Genomic DNA, 8025 nt, shown 5'->3' with positions numbered 1-8025 from the left:
TTTTAATCTGGTTTGAGACGGGGTCCCGCTATGAGCGGCCGACTACAGACGGGGCTCCCGCTGTGAGCGGCCGACTACAGACGGGGCTCCCGCTGTGAGCGGCCGACTACAGACGGGGCTCCCGCTAGGAGCGGCCGACTAAAGACAGGACTCCCGCTGTGAGCGGCCCACTACAGACGGGGCTCCCGCTAGGAGCGGCCGACTACAGACGGGGCTCCCGCTAGGAGCGGCCGACTACAGACGGGGCTCCCGCTGTGAGCGGCCCACTACAGACGGGGCTCCCGCTGTGAGCGGCCGACTACAGACGGGGCTCCCGCTAGGAGCGGCCGACTACAGACGGGGCTCCCGCTGTGAGCGGCCGACTACAGACGGGGCTCCCGCTAGGAGCGGCCGACTACAGACGGGGCTCCCGCTGTGAGCGGCCCACTACAGACGGGGCTCCCGCTGTGAGCGGCCCACTACAGACGGGGCTCCCGCTGTGAGCGGCCCACTACAGACGGGGCTCCCGCTATGAGCGGCCCACTACAGACGGGGCTCCCGCTATGAGCGGCCGACTACAGACGGGGCTCCCGCTATGAGCGGCCGACTACAGACGGGGCGGCCCACTACAGACGGGGCTCCCGCTATGAGCGGCCCACTACAGACGGGGCTCTCGCTATGAGCAGCCCACTACAGACGGGGCTCCCGCTATGAGCGGCCGACTACAGACGGGGCGGCCCACTACAGACGGGGCTCCCGCTGTGAGCGGCCCACTACAGACGGGGCTCCCGCTGTGAGCGGCCCACTACAGACGGGGCTCCCGCTGTGAGCGGCCGACTACAGACGGGGCTCCCGCTATGAGCGGCCGACTACAGACGGGGCGGCCCACTACAGACGGGGCCAGAGTGATGGGCTTTGAGCACGTGATGACTCCTGTGGTGAAGATCATCAACAGCATCCGCTCCAGAGCGAAACAGCTCAGAACATTCAAGGTTCTGTTGGAGGAGCTGCCAACTGAATATGGTGACCTGCTGCTACACACAGAAATCCGATGGCTCAGCAGGGGACGGATTTTGCTTCCTTTTTTGTCCCTTTTGAGTGAAATAAAAGAATTCATGCAGTCCAGAGGGGAAGACGCCGCGCTGCAATCAGGTCAGATGGTTCAAACAGAGTCCTCAACCCAAAGTCTGATTTAAAAAGATCAAAAGTGGCGTAAATGTCTGGTCCTGACAGGAGAAGGATAACTGGAGCGGCATCGCTCGTACAGTAGACCGACTCTGCCTCTTCCTGGTCACCCCGGTGATGACCTTTGGCACCGTAATCATCTTTCTGAGGGGAATCTGTAACCAACCTCCTCATCTGCCCTTCAAAGGAGCCCCGCATGACTCCAGAGAGGAGAACCCACGCCTGCTGTGATGCACACACACAGCCAGGGCTTTTTCCATCGCCATCGTTTCTCTGGGGGAAATGTTGCATTTCTTTATCTTCATAACAACAAATCTTTAGTTTGTTCTATAGGAGCTCCATATGTTTAGTGTCAAAGACTTCTTAGATTGTGTTCATTGCTGGCACATAAAGAAAAATGCTTTGATTTTACTAAAGTGACACAAACCCATCTCTACACTGTTTTTTATATCCTCTATATTATTGTGCGTAGTCTGTGTAACTGTTGTGCTTTATTTCTGCTGGCTTCTTTAATGGGATGTAAACCAGCCTGACATAATACCAGTTGAGTACTTTATTTGATGTTGCCAAAGGTTTAAAAACAGCCTGACAGAATAAGAAATTGTGAAAATTTAGAGGATGAATTATACCTGGTGGTATCTGATCTTGAATGGCAAATTTTAGAGTATTTTATAGGGAAGTGAAATAATGTTTGGACCACTTATCAGGCAAAGAGAAAGTAGTTAAGAACTGCTCTAAAAACACCACCTCAGGGGGACTATATCCAAATCTCTCCGTTTACTGATGGGACGTTGAAACGTCAATACGCGGATTCATACATTTAGAACTGGACGTTGCACCAGAACTGGAAGCGCGGACTGATACATTTTTAACAGCGGTCCTGCTTCAGCCCTCCGGGGTTTAATAACAAAATACGAAAAATACGAACATTTTAATTTTGGAAACATAGTTGTCTGTTGCCGGCTTTTGCAAAATTGCTAAATACACGCTAGCATGCATGTTTTAAGCTATCGTAGCGGTATGTTTTACCATGCCCGCGCCCTATAATCTGGAGCGCCTGATGTATGTGTTAAATACAGAAATAGCACCCGTAACTGAGGCTGCACCTTTTAATACCGTGCGCCCTTTGGTCGCGAACATACGGTATATAGAACATAGGCCACGTTTGTGCGTGATATCACTCCGCGTCTGCGCAACGACAACAACCTCCAATCTTTAGTATTGCTGCGCCAACTGGTGGTCTTTTGGGTTGAGGATAACGGTGATCTATATGTACCTATATGTAGCTATAGCGTCATTGGCCTCCACTCCAGCCACTCCTGGTAGTTCCTCAAAAACACTGAGTTTCTAGTGGATGCACAATCTGTGGAAGCCAACATAGAAACTTCTGAAGAGCCAAAGTTCTTGCAACAAAAATATAGTCCCCAATGAGGTTGTTTTGTTATCACACGACCCCGTCCCCATTATCTTAAGAGAATATAAAAGAATGAGTGGAGACAGAAGAGAGAATGAGACGTTTCTGGCGCGTGTCGCTCTTGATTTTGTGTTTATTTTTGCAGTAAACTTAAAGGAGGCCTTTTCACTTTATGTTTGATTAAATTTAAGCTGATATTCCATTCTTGACATCTTTAAATTTACAGTATTCATGGGAGTTTTATTTGGTCATTTTGCTTCTTTTTATTTCCTATTTCCCACATTTATTCATAGTTTTTATTAGATTGCAATAAATCCTATAACATTGAACAGACTGACTAAAGTCAAATGACCTGTGGTTCCCACCGATAGCCGTCATTCTGATGGGTTTTTGCTGGCTGCAGCTGAAATATTCCAATGCTCCATGTCACAGAGACAGTAAATACTAAACCCTAAAGATTCTGAAGGCATGATGTAAAATAGTAACGTATAATACAGACATTTGAAGAGACAATTAAGAGAATGTTTCCATGCTTATAAGAGTGGTCGAGGAGCCATTTAGAACTTTATAAAGAAGCATTGTGTGATACCAGGAACTAATTTAACTTCAAAGCGAAGCTGCTTCTGCTTTGTCGACCATCGACTGATCTCCTGAAAGTCCACCAGCGCTTTTTAAAAACTGAATTTTTCATCTATGGAGGGAGTAGACGGCAGATGTTTCCACAGACGCTCTTCACCAGTGGTCAGTGAGTGATGCAGCAGATGAGCGGGAGTTGACTGGCTACAACCAGAAATGTCTCAATGTCTCCAGCCCATAGTGTGGATTCTCAACGAGATCAGACAGCAGCTTCACTCCTGAATCCTTCAGCTGGTTCCCACTCAGGTCCAGTTCTCTGAGATGGGAGGGATTGGACCTCAGCGCCGAGGCCAGAGAGTCACAGCTGATCTCTGATAAGCTGCAGTCCCATAATCTAAATAAAGAAGGGAAACTTTTATAAGGTTATAAGTGAAACCAGTATTAATCTGAAAGGTTAATCAAAGGCATGATCTGTAAATATTTAATTTAGTTACAGGTTAAAAAATGATACTAATATGTAATTACCACAATTCCAACCTCTCAGGTTTGCACTGTTCCAAAGGAGAATATATATTGTTCTGGCCCTCACTCTTCCCAGGTTCTCCCACCTCTTTCCCTCCCATCTCATCATGGAGATCCATCTCACCTGTGGCTCATCTTTAAAGGCACAACCTGTCTTAGATGACTTCCTGTCTCCCTCACCATCTCCCTCCTCGTTGGCTGGTGTCTACCAGGCACCCTCACCTAGTTTTGTCTAATTTTGGTGACCATCTGTCGGCTTTTTCATTGTCCTTAAATCAATTTATCATGAATAAGTGGTCCCCGTGTGGCCCTCCCTCCTGAAGGAACTGGGCACAACACACACACTCAGAAAGTGTGAGGACCCTCGGATGGAATAATGGACATTTTTGAGAATGGTGTTTACCTCAGAGTTTCCAGTCGGCAGTTTGGAAAGTGGAGAAAACCACAGAGCAGCTTCACTCCTGAATCCTTCAGCTGGTTCCCACTCAGGTCCAGTTCTCTGAGATGGGAGGGATTGGACCTCAGCGCCGAGGCCAGAGAGCCACATCTGATCTCTGATAACCTGCAGTAGTCTAATCTGAAAAATGCAGGATGAGGTTATACGGAGCAGGTCTGCATGTTATCTGCGTCAGTACTAAACCTACGTTAGTTCTTAGTTGGGTCAGACCTGAATTCACAATATTACAAGGAATTTTTTTAATGTGGTGCATCACAGCAGTGTTGAGAACAGCCTCACTTCACCATCTTAGCAGCTGGTATATAGGTAGAAAAATGAAGACTGACCTGAGCCTCTCCAGTTTACAGTTTGGACTCTCCAGTCCAGAACAGAGCAGCTTCACTCCTGAATCCTTCAGCTGGTTCTGACCCAGGTCCAGTTCTCTGAGATGGGAGGGATTGGACCTCAGCGCCGAGGCCAGAGAGCCACAGCTGATCTCTGATAAGCTACAGTGCCTTAATCTAAATAAAGAAGGGAAACTTTTATAAGGTTATAAGTGAAACCAGTATTCATCTGAAAGGTTAATCAAAGGCATGATCAGTAAATATTTAATTTAGTTACAGGTTAAAAAATGATAGTAATATGTAATTACCACAATTCCAACCTCTCAGGTTTGCACTGTTCCAAAGGAGAATATATATTGTTCTGGCCCTCACTCTTCCCAGGTTCTCCCACCTCTTTCCCTCCCATCTCATCATGGAGATCCATCTCACCTGTGGCTCATCTTTAAAGGCACAACCTGTCTTAGATGACTTCCTGTCTCCCTCACCATCTCCCTCCTCGTTGGCTGGTGTCTACCAGGCACCCTCACCTAGTTTTGTCTAATTTTGGTTACCATCTGTCGGCTTTTTCATTGTCCTTAAATCAATTTATCATGAATAAGTGGTCCCCGTGTGGCCCTCCCTCCTGAAGGAACTGGGCACAACACACACACTCAGAAAGTGTGAGGACCCTCGGATGGAATAATGGACATTTTTGAGAATGGTGTTTACCTCAGAGTTTCCAGTCGGCAGTTTGGAAAGTGGAGAAAACCACAGAGCAGCTTCACTCCTGAATCCTGCAGCTGGTTCCCACTCAGGTCCAGTTCTCTGAGATGGGAGGGATTGGACCTCAGCGCCGAGGCCAGAGAGTCACAGCTGATCTCTGATAAACTGCACTTAATCAATCTGAAAAATGCAGGATGAGGTTATACGGTGCAGGTCTGCATGTTATCTGCGTCAGTACTAAACCTACGTTAGTTCTTAGTTGGGTCAGACCTGAATTCACGATATTCCAAGGAATTTTTTTAATGTGGTGCATCACAGCAGTGTTGAGAACAGCCTCACTTCACCATCTTAGCAGCTGGTATATAGGTAGAAAAATGAAGACTGACCTGAGCCTCTCCAGTTTACAGTTTGGACTCTCCAGTCCAGAACAGAGCCGCTTCACTCCTGAATCCTGCAACGTGTTGGAGCTCAGGTTCAGAACCCTCAGATGGGAGAGGTTGGACTTCAGAGCCGAGACCACAGAATCACAGCTGGTCTCTGATAAACTGCAGCGACTTAGGCTAAAATAACAATTATTTTGAGAGAAGACAAATAAAAATGAACATGTACCAGAGCAAAACACAGCTTACAAGCAACAAACCTCTGGTCCTGCACCGGCTTATCTGCCGTATGTTCCTATTTTGGGTTCTTTCAGGGCGGTTGGACAAGATCTCCACCGTATGTAAAGTGTGTGTGGGTCAAAATACCTTCCAAGTTTGTGAGACCACATTTCTCAATAGCACTCAACTCTTGTCAGGAGTTGGGACAAAGCGACCCACTCCTGATAGCTTGTGGGCGATGCTGCAGCGACCCTGCAATCCCTACACTCTCTGGTGAAACCAAATCAAAGGTTTTAGACACTGCTGGATGCTGGAAGGGTGGCTATAGTCTGGACGCATCGTTCCCCTGACTGCACATTTCTCCAACAATGATTGGCAGCTGGCGTCACTTGTTCTCCAGATGAGAGAAGGAAAGAGAGCCCCCCCACAGTGTGTTTGATTGCCCCACTGCAAGCTCAATGCTGCCAGAAAACATTGCAGGAGCATCAATTCCCCTCAGGGCATCAACAAGGACCTCAGGAAAAGGTGCAGCTGCCACCTACTAGAGACAAGCACACTGAGCTGAGATTCAAAGCCCTCTCCTCCCAAGAGAAGAGCTTGTTTGTTGGAGGCTCTTCTGGGCGATACCTGGTGCCACAGCTCCAGCTCAGCCCGTCTCTGGAGCTGAGGTGGAGCTTAGCAAGTTTCATGGTTCTCCACCACTTCCTCTCGCTGAGGACCTTCTCAGCTGGTGGTTTCTGCTCCACCTTCCAAGTTGAGCAGGTGATACTTCTGCATTCCTGCCACCAGTGTCTCTGCAGAAAGAGTCTTCTCTACTGTTTTATATTAGATTGAATAAAATTAGGATTTTTGGTTGATGTCTTAGATGTTGTTGACTAAGAGCAGGTTTTTCTTTAATACCATAGAAAGATTCGATGAGAAGAGCAAATGTATTATTTTATGAGCTACTTCCACTACTATTATATACACATACTTCCATATTGTCTTAGATTGCAAGCTGCATTTATTGCATCGTTCATAGAAAGTCATATTTGTGAGGAGAAAAACTCCAATAAGGTCATTTTCTTTAATGACCATTACAACAGAAGGAGGCGATGAACAAACAGATTTATCTAAATATTCGTGAAAACTTATGGATGGAAACCTTTTTAAAATGGTTGCATTGTGTAGAATCAGTGTAGAATCAACTTGTTGACTTCTGATTTGGACTCCAATGGAAGTGAGGTGCAACAATTGTGGATGCTGAAAGCTTCAGATCTTCATGAAGGTTTCTGTGGTTGGACTGACCTGCTGCCCCTTTAAGAGGGAGGCAGGTTTGGGCTTCTGGCTGGAATGAAGCCACCTAAGATGAGAATGACTGCAGGCTTTCGGTACCAAGGTTTAACAGGGTGCTCACTTCACACTTGGGCTTTTCTCTTTTTTGGGATGGCTTTTCTCAGTAGAGAAGGGGCATGGCACACTGCAGCAGCTTTCTTTTTGGGGTTTCTAGTTTTCCTTCTGATCTTTAAAAGACAGGAAGAACCATTTTTGATTGGTCTGAATGTTTGGGCGGTTTTGTGGCCAGCCTAAAATAAAACAAGACAAATCTACAACTGATACTTCCTTTCTAGTCATTGATGACCATCCTCACATGGGACAGATTTCCACAACCAATTTAATACTGCAAATCTGTCCTGTGTGGTCTTTTTTCTGAGAACTGTAACACTACGTTTATAACAAAGATCAAACATGTAAACAGTTATTGTCTAACTAGTTACACCTGGGAAAGTACTGGATCATCTCTGACTGACCTGAGAGTCTCCAGCTCACAGAGAGGATCCTGGAGAGCACCACAGAGCCGCTTCACTCCTGGATCCTCCAGCTGGTTCCAACTCAGGTCCAGAACCCTCAGATGGGAGGGATTGGACCTCAGCGCCGAGGCCAGAGAGTCACAGCTGATCTCTGATAACCTACAGTGTGACAGCCTGGAAAAGGAATCATGGCAAGAAATGATCTCTTATTGGAGGAAAAGTCATATTACACTTGCTCAAAATCATTATTTCATTTTATTTCATTATTTAATCAGGGCCCTTGGAGTCAGGAGAGCTCTGCCCCCACTGATAAACTGGGATATTACAGCAACAACATAGTTAAAAAGTATCTATAAAATTGACTTTCGATGGCTCATTTAAATTCATACTACACTTCTCTTCTCCAAAAGTCAATGGAGATTATCTTGAAGCCTTTCATTGTTTAGTTGTTATGTCGAAGATAAAAGGAAGCTGACCT

The sequence above is a fragment of the Takifugu rubripes genome, chromosome 21 (assembly GCF_901000725.2).
Source record: "Takifugu rubripes chromosome 21, fTakRub1.2, whole genome shotgun sequence".
In the NCBI taxonomy this organism is placed as follows: Eukaryota; Metazoa; Chordata; class Actinopteri; order Tetraodontiformes; family Tetraodontidae; genus Takifugu; species Takifugu rubripes.
The sequence above is the reverse complement of the archived record's forward strand: the minus strand, read 5'-3'. Positions refer to the sequence as shown.